The sequence below is a fragment of the Pinus tabuliformis genome, chromosome 4_2, assembly GCF_031772625.1.
Source record: "Pinus tabuliformis cultivar Carrire ecotype Pingquan chromosome 4_2, CPIR1, whole genome shotgun sequence".
NCBI lineage: Eukaryota > Viridiplantae > Streptophyta > Pinopsida > Pinales > Pinaceae > Pinus > Pinus tabuliformis.
The window spans coordinates 758,700,027-758,714,778 of NC_142304.1; positions in this window are offsets into that span (position 1 = coordinate 758,700,027).

A 14,752-nucleotide genomic window follows, 5' to 3' on the forward strand; every position below is an offset into this window, starting at 1 on the left:
GAATTTACAATAGGCCTTGAAAGCATATCAACTACCTTATTGTAGACTCCGTTTTTATACCTGATAACCAAATGATATTGTTATAGAAAACCCATCCATCTAAAATGTCGTGACTGCTGCAACTTTGAATGTGACTGTAAATACTGCAATGGTTGATGGTCAGTATGGATGATGGTCTCCTTCCCCATCAAATAGTGCTTTCATTTCTTAACACTTTGTACCAATGCATAAATTTCTTTTTCATATGTGGGATAGTTAGTTACAACTCCATTAAAGATTTCAGAATGAAATGAAATGGGCTTACCATGCTGCAATAGAACTACTCCCATGGCATAATCGCTTGCATCTGTTTGAATCTCAAATGGTTGTCTAAGATCTTAAAGTGCCAATACTGGTGCTGGAATTATCTTTTGCTTCAAAGAATCAAATGCTTTCTGTTGCACATCTCCCCAATGGAATACTTTCTTGACACTTGTCAATGCATGTAATGGAGCTGCAATGGAAGAAAAATTAGCAATAAAGTTTCTCCAGTATTTTGCTGCCCCTTAAAAGCTTCTTACATTTGTAACTGTATTGGGCTTGGGCCGATTCAGAATGACCTCAACCTTAGAGGGGTCTATCTTCAGCTCACCTCCTCCAACAATGTTTCCCAAATACACTAAAGAAGTCTTACCAAATTCACACTTCGACATCTTTAAAAACAACTATTATTTTCTCAAGACATCAAGTACTTTGTTTACATGCATGACATGTTCATCTCTTGACTTGTTGAATACGAGGATATCATCTAAGTAGACAATGAAAAAAATCATCTAGAAATGGTGTCAATACATCATTCATTACCATCATGAAAGTAGCTAGAGCATTTGTAAGACCGAAAGACATAACAAGCCACTCAAACAATCCTTGTTTAGTTTTAAATGCAGTTTTCCAAATGTCTTCTTCAGCTATCCTAACTTGATGATAACCACTTTGTAAATCTAACTTAGTGAAATACTTTGCATACCTCAATTGATCAAGCAAATCATCAATTCTTGGGAGTGGATAACGATTCTTTACTGTGATTTTTTTTAGTGCATGGAAATCCACACACATGTGCCAAGTTTTGTCCTTCTTTGGCACCAAGACAATGGGCGAACCACATGGCGAAGTAGATGGGCATATGATACCTTTGTTCAGCAATTCTTGAATTTTCTTTTTGATTTCCAAGCTCTCCATAATAGACATGCGATACATGCCAATGTTCGGAAGTGGAACATCCTATTGCAACTGAATCTCATGTTGAATTCCCCTCTTGGGAGGTAACCCCTTTGGTTCCTGAAACATCTCGCCATGCTTGCTTACCACATCAAACAAATCAGATTTCAATTTATCATCACAACCTTCAAAAGCATCATAATCAATATCATTCTTTTTCTTGATCATGAGAAGCACAAAAATTTTACTTGCATTTACTAGTATCTTCATCTGCCCTGCATTAACCAAAATAATGTTCATCTTTTTGTGATGGGCTCTCACAATGTACTCCACCCCATTCTTGAGAAATATGTATTTGTTTTCATGGCGATAAAATACTAATTTTCTATCATACAAATAAGGACTACCCAAAATGATTCCTGAGATGTCAAGTGGAACTACATCTAACTCAACTTCATCAATGAACATTTTAGTAATGGAGAACTTGAATAATCACTTTCTTGTAACTTGTAAGTTTGCATTGTTTACTATCCAACTCAATGGATATGGATTATGATGAGGTGCAGTTTCAACGTTTAGTTCTTTAACCAAGTCTTCTGAAATCAAGTTTGATTGTGACCCACTATCAAATAATGCATCAATCTTTGTATGATTTGAAATCACTCTAACATGAAACAACTCTATTCTTGACTCTTCATTTGGAGTGTTTTTTTGACTATGTGATGAACTAGTGCTTGCAACAATTTATTTTCCTTTTTTAACCATGGCTGAAATCTTGGTCTCATCACCAGAATCTGAACCAAGGTCATGTTATGTGGTAGCGGTCATCTTTTGTTTTCCCTTATTGTTTTTTTTTTCTTAGGCCTTAATTTGGGATGCAATTTCTAGCAGTGGGCTTCATCATTCCCCTCTTTGGAATAATCTTTGCATGTGATTTTCTCCCCTTCTTTCTTCACACTTGCATTCTTCTTTCTCCTCCCTTTTCCACCCTTTTCTTTCTCCTTACCCTTGAATTAATTTCTCTTACTACCCTCTTCCTGAATGTTCTTTCCTCTAGATTCAAGGTGTGTGGTTTGCACACATACCTCATCTAAATTTTTTGGATTAAGCTGCCTAAAATTCTGCCAACTCATAATGGATTTTTGCATATAGGTAGAAACAAATTGCAGAAACAAATTCAACCCAAGTGATGAATATCTTACCATGGATTCTCATTTCCTCTTAAGTCTTTTCTTCCCACCAAACTAGTGCAACTCCTTCTAGCCTCAATGAAGCCAACTAGATATATATGTCGTCTTCTTGAAGGTTCTAAATTCTGCAATATACCTCCAACTGTCGAATCCAATTGTCCAATTTTTTTGCATTCACCTCTCCATTGTACATGGGAAGTTCGAATTTTATGTCCAATTTCATTAATGGAGTCTTTCCTTTTGGGGTTTTTGAATGAGTATGGGCAGTTTCAGTGGTGGTAGTGGAAGATGATGTTGTGTGAGATGGTGAAGATGATGAGGAAGATGATGAGTATGGTGGAGATGGAGGTGGTTTTCCACCATTCCCTTTGGAATCCTTCTTATCATATTTTATGTTCTTTGAGCTTCCTTCTCCATGTGGAGGTTTAGAACTCTCTCCAACCATTCTAGTGTTCTTCTCTTCATAGAGGACTTTAACCATCTCAGCCAAAGTATAGAAATCTTTCTTGAATTCTTCCTCTTCTGAAGAGGGAACTTCAGGCTCTATTGGGTGCAGGATCCGCCAAGGCAAGTTTTGAGGCTTAAAGCCCAAGTTTTGACTAAGTCTGATGTAAAGACTCTGTGATTTTTGGGTGGGGAGCACAAAGTTGTAATTCAGTCATAGGGTTGTCCGCCCTCACTTTCGTAATGTAATGTCGGCTTGAGAGTTCTACCTATGGTCCACAAACCATGGGATTGTATAAATAGAGCGAGGCTCTAAGTTGTAAAGGGACATCCAAGAAATCTAATCTAATCTAATCTAATAGAATGAAGAAAAGCATTGAGTTTGAGTGGAAGTGTAAAGTCGTGTCTTTGGGTCGTAGAGTAGGAGAAGGCTCTGCAGCTGAGTGCGCAAAGGCCTAGTAGTCTGTAGCTGAGTGCGTGAACCCCTACAGCTGAGTGCGTAGGGTGAGACGAGTCTGTAACTGTTGGAGAAATAATAAAGAGAAGTTTCTTATCATTCTCTGTATCTTTTTCTTGTTTTATGCATTGAAGCATATTAAATATGAATCACAAGTCTATTGTTTATTAGCTGTGCGAACTCATATGAATGTGTTGAACAATCGAATATAAGAAAAGTATCTGTCTACGTGAAGTTAAACTAACAACTATAAGAAGATAAGTAAGACCTGCGGTGTACTTGGGGAAATAATGAAGATCGCTGCCTTAGTAGTGTGAGAGCATCTCAGCTCTTGGGTAGGGCTGCGTGAAGGCGATTATAACATATCGCGAAGGTCTCGTAGGTTAGGGAAGTGCGCGAAGTGACCTACATGAAGACATTCCTAGTTGGACTAAGTCGACCCCTCACACATCTCAAAGGTGTAGAACTTGATTCCAACATCCCCTCATACTGCTTTGGGTGAGACCTCAGTCTGTGCTCCACGGGCTGTTGTCGAAAGGGCTAGGAGTACATGGATATGTTTGGTTAATGAACTCCAAACCTAGGTCAGGCCCCATCAAGCCAACAAATGGTTCTGTTGCTGGGACCAGAATCTGCATAGAGATGTCTGGTGTTGTATCATTGGAATCCAACTAAGCAGGAAATTGAAGGTTGGTTGGACAAGAGAATTCACGAGTTCGCGACACAGGAAAATAGGAACCCACAACTGACAAAAGAAGAGTGGTTATATTGCTACCTATACACAGAGATCCACGAAATCTTCTTTGCATCTTTCCCTACTGAGCTGTACAAGTGGATCGTGAAGCTAGAAGATAGCCAAGGAAGGTGGAAACTCGACAATCCTATTGTGTGGACCCCAGAGCTAGTGCACAGATTGAAAGCATCAGAGGATAAGATCACGCACGTTGTTGATCACTAGCTCGATCGGATCATAGGAGGGTTCATTACTGAGTTCGCGGTAGATACTTCAGTTTGCTATAGCAAGGCAAAGCGATGCTTTCTCAAAGGACCGCGAGGTAAGTACGTAAAGTCTCTGAACACTTAGAATAAAATTCTACTGTATGAAAAGTGGATTATGCAGTTACATTGATGTTAAGAGCTACGCAAAGTGGGAAAATTTACAGAAATGAAGGAACTGTGAGACTAGAGACTAGCCCCTTGATTTCACCTCTACAAGGGGACAAGGAAGATCTCATGAGGGTCTCTCTGCGAAGTGCGATCCATTTGATAAGGCAAAGGATTCCACACATACCACCTCCACCCACACCACCACCAGTCTCACCACCATCATCTCCATCTTCACCCATACCACCTCCGCCACCACCGCATTTTAACATGTCCAACACGATAAATTTGCCTGTGTTCAAAGGATTGGGAAATGAAGACCCAAAACAATTTTGGTTTGTGATAAGAGCCGTATGGGAAACACAGGGAGTTATAGATGACAATATAAATATAGAAACACTGGTTAGCACCCTACAAGACTGTGTGCAGACCTGGTATATTAAGAATTCTAATGATAATCTGAATGCGGGAATCGTATATATCCAAGTTGTGCTGAATAAGGAATTTAGCAGGCCAAAGCCAGAGGTGCAGTCGATCATTGGATTCAAAGAGATCACAATGCTACCAGGTGAGACTCCTTGGGAGTTGGATCAGAGGCTGAAGTGTATGACTCGTGAAGCTAATATGACTTTGATGGATGAACAACACCACGAATGGTTTGTAGCATCACTAACGCCACATTTGAGGAACGCGCTGTCACAACAAAGGTTGACAACTCAGGCAGAAGCTTTAGAAATCGCAATGAGGCTGCATGAGACCCCAATACAGGATCCTAACTTGGGAGTTCAGCAAATCCATGCGCAGTTGAAAAATCTATGCCTTGAGATGCAGAGTCTAAAACAAGATAGGATAGCTTGACCAAATGTTCACAAAGAAGTGTGGTACGTGAAATGCAAGGGTCAGGGTCATGACAAAGACCACTGCCCGGTGTTCACAAATTACCACACAAGAGGAGTACCAATGCCATTAAGATCAGAAGTGTAAGCAGGACCAAGCACGGCACTTGCTCTGTGGTGTGCGATTTGTCAAATAGAATGAAAGAATTCTATGGACAATTGTGATTTGTTGCAGAAGTACATGCAGAATTCGCAATAGTTGTTCTATAATTTCTGTAGATCGGTGGGAAACGATGAGCGCACATGTAGAAGTTATGAGCTAATGATGGATAGAACCCCCACCTACATGGTTCAGGTCAAAACGCATCCCCTAGACTAGGGTGTAGGGATGGCGCGAACCAGATTCTAGGGGTGCGGATGAAGCCGAGGTGGAGGAGGAATTAGAAGAGGCCGCAGATAGGTAATATGCTACAATTTCGAAGGGCCATGACATTATGCTCATGATTGTATGAATCGAAGGTGTCCATCATGCTTGTACTGTACCTTGTTTGATCATGAGATGGAAGATTGTCCTACAATGATAGCCAAGATACGCGACAAGGGAGTGCTACCACCTTCCTCAACTCAGAACCTACAAATGATGAGGTCTTAGCCATGCGAGGAAGAGCCAAATGTGAATATTGTGCTCTGAAGTGGAATTACGATGGGAGATGATAAAGGCAAACAACCCGAAGAAAGTAATTGGGTTCACAAAGCTCCGACGAAGGAAGCAGAGTTTGATTTGGAGCGCTTTCGAGAAACTTTTATGGAAGCTAAGAAGAGATTCACTGATGCCTCCACTTCAGGAAGAAAACACAGACCAGAGCCGGACATGGACCCATCGATGCTCATGATGTTCCTGGAAAAATGTATGAAGTTATTGCGCGATAGTAAGGCTCTAAAGGGATTACAAGAACTCATTAATAGATGTGTTGGCACCATGCCAGGACAACTGCGCATAGTCCGGAAGAGGAAAACATAAGACAAGAACAGGAAGAGAAATGAGGTTAATCGCACAGATTGGAGAATATGAGATGGACCAAGTAATTATGGATTTAGGGTTGGATGGGAACATTCTACCAAAGTGGACATGGGAGCGCATGGGGAGGCCTATGCTGCATTGGTCTCCTATTCAGCTACGCATGGCAAACCAACAAAAGATAATACCCCTGGGGCGATTGCAGGGAATCACAGTGGATTTTGAGAGAGAAAGCACACTAGATGACTTTGAGGTGATAGAGATTGTTGGTGACAGCAATCGCTACCCCGCTCTCTTAGTAATTGATTGGGCCACTAACATGAACGGGGTGATTAATATAAAGAAGCACAAGATGATTTTTGTGAATAAGTCTCTACGCATGGTAATACCCTTGGACCCTGCTAAGGGATCATGCTACACAGAGCCTGTGCGCAACTACGAAAGTGACAACGATTTGGACTGCATCTACAAGATAACTGCATGGGAGCAAGACTGGGTAAATCTTACCACAGATAGACTAATTTCATGGGAGCGTGAAAGCTCCTATACTTCAAATTCAGATGAGGAGATAGAGCGGTGCCAAAACTGGTTACACAAGGTAACCATGTTAAACTATAACATGATGACAAGATCACTGTGATGCATATCAACGGAAATGAGAAGTTTACCTACTTATGATGGATTAGGTGAGGTGGCGGGGTAGCACAAAGGAAACTTTGATGACTGGCATGCCTATAGGAGAGTGATGCACACATGGTTTGGGAATCCTAGAGTGCGATTAATAGAAAAATACAATGGGCAGGATGATCCATGCACGCATTTGGCTAAGTGGACGTAGACCTGTGGGGAAAAGTTGCAACCTGAGTGGGTGCATCTGTTTTGTCACACCCTGGATGTTATACTAATGAACTGGTATATAGAAACAGAGCTCCACCACAAAACAAATGAATGGGATGTCCTACGCGAAGGGTTCGTGATCACTTTCAATTTTGAGGATGGATGGGATAGTATTGATGAAGCACTATAAGAAGTAAAAGAAGCCCTCTTTAGGATGCTGCAAGAGTCAATAGGGATGATTCAACCTAACTGGGATGCTTAGCTAAGTTGCGCATTGGAGTGTTATAATGTAACTATTAAGGAAGAAGATGAAGATCCGAGGAACATTGATATTCCAGAGACAGAAGGCCAGCACGAGGTTCAAGGACCATAGATCGAGAACCCTGACATAACCACGCTAGTAAAGACTAAGCAGGTAAATATTGGTATAGAGGCAAAACCTAAATTTGTGAAGATTGAAGACTACTGGGATGCCGCGACAGTAGATAAGGCAACTGAATTACTCCTCGAATGTCAGGACTTATTCCAGACCAAGTTCACAGACTTAAACGGAATAATCAGAGACTTAGGGGTAATGTAGATCATGTTAAAACCTGACGTGAAGCCAGTGAAACAGAGACCGTATTTCTTAAAACAGAAATACCAAGAGAAGGTCCGCAAAGAATTAGATAAGATGCTTGCGGTAGGCATTATCGAGCCCGTCGAGGAATCCAATTGGGTAAGTCCGATGGTGGTACAAGAAAATAAGCAGAAGGATGAAATAAGAATATGCGTGGATCTCAGAAAGTTGAACGACGCGTGTGTACATGATCCATTCCCAACTCCATTCACAGATGAGGTGTTGGACAATGTAGGCAGTCAGGAAGCATATTCTTTCACTGATGGGTTCTCAGGGTACCACCAGATCAGGATCGCGCCGGAGGATAGAAGTAAGACAACCTTCGCAATGGAGTGGGGTTGCTTTCAATACACTGTCATGTTGTTTGGACTGAAGAACGCGCCAGCCATCTTTTCACGTGTAGTTGTTGTGGCGTTTAGGGAATATATTCATAAATTCTTGGAGGTCTATTTTGATGATTGGACTGTATTTGGGTTGGTTAGGAACCATGTAGTGAACCTGCGCTTGATGTTGGATACATGTCGAAGATACCAAATCGCGCTCAACCTCAAGAAATGTATGTTCCTCATTCCTTTTGGGAACCTGTTGGGGCATGTGGTTTGTAAACAAGGGCTGATGGTAGACCCCATAAAAATTGCGGTGATCCTGAATTTGGAAGCACTACACAGTGTGAAGCAGTTGTGTGCTACCCTGGGACATACTGGGTACTAAAGAAAGTTTATCAAGAGTTACGCCCATATCACCACGCCAATGGAAAATCTACTAAAGAATGATGTCACATTATGATGGGACGATGACTATAAGAAAAGCCTAGATATATTGAAGGAGAAAATGGTTACTGTGCCAATTGTTATCTTCCCAAACTGGAAGAAAGAATTTCATGTTCATGTTGATGTGTTGTGTATAGCATTGGGGGTAGTACTCACACAAGAAGGCGGAGAAGGCTTGTATCACCCTATCACGTTCGTGAGTCGCAGACTATCTGAAGTGGAAAAGAACTATTCCACCATTGAACGCGAGGGAGTAGCTATGGTGTATGCAATCCAAAAATATCGGCACTATCTGCTACCTGCACACTTCAATATGTATACAGATCATTCTGCACTAAAATACTTGGTTAATAAGTTTGTGTTGGGGGGGTGCATATGTAGGTGGCTCTTATTGTTCCAAGAATATGATTTTGAAGTTGTCGTGAAGCCTGGACGATTGAATGCAGGACCAAATCACTTGTCGCACATAGAGACAGGGGAGGAACCTACTAGTCTAGAGGAGGGACTACTTGATGCACAACTATTTTTTGTGCGCATAACAGATGGAAATTTTGAAGACATAGTTCACTTTCTAACAATTAGGACTGCCCTGGAAGGTTACTTCGTTCAGTAGAAGAAGGTACTAGTGGTGCGCATAGTAGAATTTTCTGTTATTGCAGGGAATTTATACAAGATAAGGAATGATGGGTTACTGCGAAGGTATGTACTAGAGTTTGAATGAAGAAAAATCCTCACAAATGCTCATGGGGGCCCTGTGAGAGGTCATTATGCAGGAAGAGCCACCATGCAAAAGGTTCTCTGTGCAAGGTTGTGGTGGCTGACCCTTCATTAGGATTCAAAAGCACATTGCAAGACATGTGATGTATGTCAAAGAACGGGCAAGCCATTACGGAGGGACGAGATGCCTTTGAATCCACAAATGATGTTTCAAACCTTAGAAAAGCGGGCAATTGAATTTGTAGGACCTATCAAACCTCAAGGAAAGACAGGTGCCAGATATATAATTACTCCAACAAAATACCTAACACGATGGGCAGAAGCACAACCAACAAAATATTGCACAGCTGCCATGGCCGCAAAGTTCCTATTTGAACACGTACTGACATGATTCGACTGTCCGAAGATCTTGATGAGAGATCATGGTACACATTTGCTGAATGAAACGATCAACATGCTGATGGAAGAGTTTTAGGTGTATCATAAAAAAACCCCGCCGTATCACCCACAGGCTAACGGACCGTACAAGCATTTAACAAAGTGTTGTAGACTGCACTAACAAAAGTATACAATTCATGGTGAAACGATTGGGACCTGCGCGTCCCCACGGTATTTTAGCTTATAGGACCACATGCAAGAAACTGATGGGACAAACGCCTTTTAGGCTAGTCTATGGAGTGGAAGTCGTAATGCCGATGGAGTATAACGTGCCTAGTTTGCGCATAGCAACACTCATAGATAAGACAAACCGCAGAGCCCTGGAGGAGAGGCTCCCGCAGCTGGAGGAACTTGAAGAAGAACGGTGTTTGGCAGGATTTCATCAGCAGGTACAAAAGAAATGTGAAAAGGCATGGTGTGATCGAAATATCAAGCTGTGCAATTTTAAGATGAATGATTTGGTGTTGTTATACAACGTCAAGTTTGATAAATTCCTGGGGAAACTCCAAATGCATTGGATGGGACCATATGCAATTAAGGAAATCACATATGGTGTCATGGTGCAATTGGTAGAAATGAATGGTGAACTCTTCCTAAGCAAGTAGTCGATTGAAGCCTTACAGAGGTGGGTCGGCCATCTAACTAGCTGGAGGAACTCCAGCAGGTAGTGGCTTTGTGCACTGTCGACCTCGCAGTGGTCTGCACAAAGCTGGGAGGTCTCCGTGCGAAGATCTCCACACTGATATAGTGACTTGAGGGCGACTCAAGATATTTGTGTTGGGGGCCTATTGGGTGCAAGATCCCCCAAGGCAATTTTTGAGGCTTAAAGCCGAAGTTTTGACTAAGTTCGATGTAAAGACTCTGCGATTTGGGTGTGACGCGCAAAGTTGTAATTGAGTCATAAGGTTGTTCGCCCTCACTTTTGTAACGTAATGTCGGCTTGAAAGTTCTACTCATGGTCCACAGACCATGGGATTGTATAAATAGAGCGAGGCTCTAAGTTGTAAAGGGACATCCAAGAAATCTAATCTAATCTAATCTAAGAGAATGAAGAAGAAGCATTGAGTATGAGTGGAAGTGTAAAGTCATGTATTTGGGTCGTAGAGTAGGAGCAGGCTCTGCAGCTGAGTGTGTAGAGGCCTAGTAGTTCACAATTGAGTGCGCAGACCCTTGCAGCTGAGTGCGTAGAGGCCTAGTAGTCCAAAATTGAGTGCACGGACCCTTGTAGCTGAGTGCGCAGGGTGAGAGTTTTTAACCATTGGAGAAATAATAAAGAGAAGTTTCTTGTCATTCTGTGTATCTTTTTCTTGTTTTATGCATTGAAGTATATTAGGTATGAATTGAAAGTTTACTGTTTATTAGCTATGCGAAATCATATGAATGTGTTGAACAATCGAATATAAGATAAGCATCTTTTTACGCGAAGATAAAATAACAATTATAAGAATATAAGTAAGATCCACGGTGTACTTGGGGAAATAGTGTAGATCGCTGCCTTAGCAGCGCGAAAGTATCTCAACCCTTGGGTAGGGCTGCACAAAGGTGATTATAATAGATCGCGAAGGTCTCACAGGTTAGGGCAGTGCGCGAAGACATTCCTAGTTGGACTAAGTCGACCCCTCAGACATCTCAACGGTGCAGAAACTTGGTTCCAGTATCCCCCCATACTGCTTCGAGTGAGACCTCAGTCCGTGCTCCACAGGATGTTTCCAAAATGACCAGTAGTACATGTATTTTTTGGCTAATTAACTCTAAACCTGGGTTAGGTCCCATCAAGCCAACAGGCTCTCTTTCTCCAGACATAATGGCTATGGATTCAGGCTCAGAAATTGGTATTGCTTGTACCTTTTCAATCTCAGTTGAAGGAGAAACTTGAGGTGTTTCAAGTGCATATGGAATTGGAACTTTGAGTGGTGGAGATTGTGGCCTTGAGGCTCTCCTTCTTCTGGGAATTACCTCAAGAGTTGCAACCAATAGCTTCCCTTCTCCTTTCTGCAACTTTAACCTTGTAAGCATCACAGTTTTGCAACCATTAAAATCCTGATTGCAAAAACTCAAGCAATGAAGCAATTCAACCTTTTCTCTGATACCAACTTGATCTATTTTTGTATGATTAGTTTTGTCGTGCTAATAAAAATTACAGATTTATAAATATGTACTTGCTTATTGCTTCTTGTGCTGAGGTTTCATTAGTTGTTTGTGCATACAATTGGGTAAATTTTCTTAAGTTTAAAAAGACATTCATGAGCAAAATAGCTTCAGAACAAATACTAAAAAGAAAACATTCACAGTGTAGAAAACCATCAAAGTGACACATTAACACAATGTTTTGATGAAGGAGTTCATCCCTCCTGGGCTACATCTCCTTGGTCTAGGTTCCATGGCTTATGCCTCTCTATTGTCTCAATGTGGAAAAATGGATGTTTACAAAGCTCTGTGGCTCTTGATACCTACACCAATGTGTTCAGAAGTCCAAATTAGCCAAGAACGCCTCTTTCTGAGCTCAATTTGGTCGAAATAACTTCTCTAGAGCTTAGTCAGTCTTTTCCTACATTTTCCCTCTAATTCTAGAACATCTCCAGTTAACACTGCTAAATTTGGTGGCATGTCTGAATTTGGGGGAATCGCCAAAATCACCACTACTTTAATCTCAGATTAACTGGTGTTAAACTATGCTTAATTAATGTTAAAACTAGATTAGTGCTAAACAAGACATAACCTTTGGTGGTTTGTTAGGCTTGGTCACTTGCGATAACCTTCGCATTGAATGTTGGAGCGGAAGCATCAGAGTTACCTAACGGTTTGGCTTGCGGTGTTCACATGTGAGTTAATGTCGTGATTTTGGAGGAGTCTATTACCTTGACCATCGGGGTTATGTATCACTCACATGCAGAACAGTTTGATGTTTGGTGGATAGCTATCGCGTTATCATAAATGGTTGCGGTTTATTTCATTGTGTTCACATGGGGAGAGGGTTGGCCTACGGGCTGGCCCTCCCCTAACCGCCAACCCTAATTCCATTTAACTTCAAATATATGTCGCGAACTCTATGGGTAAGAACTATTGTGTAGAGTAGATGGTTAAAGCGTGAGGTTTGTATGTGGTAGGTCGCGGGTTCAACCCCAAATTTTGCTAATAATTTTTTCTCCAATGCGTAGACCGCCAACCCAACCTTTGGGAGGTGCCACGTGGTAGCATCTGGGTTTGCCACATGGCATTCTTCCATTGGTCTAAAATCAAACCAATAAAAATGCACCAACTCACCATTGTACAACTGTTAGGCCCCTATACTACTAGTGTAACCCCTTATTGTTATTAGTACAACCCACTTATTATATTGATGTACCCATGTAGTGCCCATATTGTTACTATTGTGCCCCATAGAAGCCCACTATTGTTATTATTGTGCCCTTACATTATTATTGTTATGTCAGCTTTGATTATGTTATGACCCCTTAGACTCCTATATATAGAAAGGAGGTCTTTTCATTTGTATCATCGAAGAATTGTTCATTTATGTAATGTAAAGGAGGTTTCCCCCTCGAAGAGGCTGAATTCTAAGGCGTTGATCTATCTTTTCTATCTTTTCTTGAGCTGGTTTCATATCATTTGGTATCAGAGCTTGGATTCTAGGGTTTCGCTGCTCCAAATAGGTCATCGTGGAATTTTCGCTATAACATTTTTTCTGCGATGTTTCAGAAGCTAAAAAAAAACCCATTTGAGAAGAAATTGCACTGAACCTTGGCTCTAAATTTCAGAGCTTTTCGCACTATATTTGTGGAGATATGATCTAAGGAAGTTGGTCTTTTTGCAGACTCCGGAATTACATTCCAAACATGTGACTTGGGGTAAGTCGTCATAACTTTCTCTCTGAGCATCGGATTGAAATTTCATAAGAAGGTACAGAAAGAGGATGGACTGTAGTTTCTTTTACGTATTTTTCAAAGCAAAAGGTCGAAACAGTGACACGTGGCACTTCATACAAATTCGCTCTTCTGGAAAGGTCTATAATCAGGTCATCTTGGGAGATTGTGCATAACTCTTTCTTGGAGAATACAATTTGGATCAGACTGGAGGCACTGGAAAGAGGACACAGAGGGCTACTACAAGTCGCAATTTCAGAACTTAAAGATCCGAAAGTACAGAGTTACAGTCGTTTCAAGATCGAGCTCCTAAAATCAAGAAAAAGCAAGATGAGGAAGTTTGATGGCAAGGATCCGGTAAATTGGATACTTCAGATGGAGCAATTCTTTGATCTACATGGTGTACCACTGTTACAAAAGGTATGTATTACATCTTCATATTTAGATCCGGATCAATTTTTATGGTATGAAGGGCTTTGTTCTAACTTGTTACGTGGTCAATCTTCACGGTGGAAATGATAGCACATTATGAGGATACAAAGAGCAACACCTTCTTTAGAGCAACACCACAACAATTGGAAAGAGTAAAAGGGCTTTGTGACATAGTGAAAAGCAAAATTATGGAAACCAAGAAGCATACCCCTCACAACTATAAATATGGAAGTGTTGTTTTTCCTAGCCTTCCACAACCTACAAGGGTTACACCACAATAATTGGAAGAAAAAAGAGAAAAAGGGCTTTGTTACAATTATGATAGAAAATGCACTAAAGGTCATAAGTGTGCTGAGAACAAATTATTTTACATAGAATATGAAGAGGAGGAAGAAAAGGATCAAGAAACATCAAAAGAAGAAGATTTACACCAGGACCCCACCCTAGAGAAAGAAGAAATGAATCAGACCATATCTTGTAAAGCATTGGCAAGAATTACCACTCCTCCAACTGTCAAGATAGAAGGACATATCAAGAAGAAAAAGGTGCAAGAAGTGAAACATCACATCGAGAAAGAAGAAATGAATCCAACCATATCTTATAATTCATTGGTCGAAATTACCACTCCTCAAACTATCAAGATAGAAGGACATATCAAGAAGAAAAATGTTCAAGAAGTGAAAGATCACATCAAGCATCAAGAAATGAATCCAACCATATCTTGTAAAGGATTGGAAGAAATTACCACTCCTCAAACTCTAAAGATATAAGGACATATCAAGAAGAAAAAGGTTCAAGCAGTGAAAGATCACGTCGAGCATCAACAACAA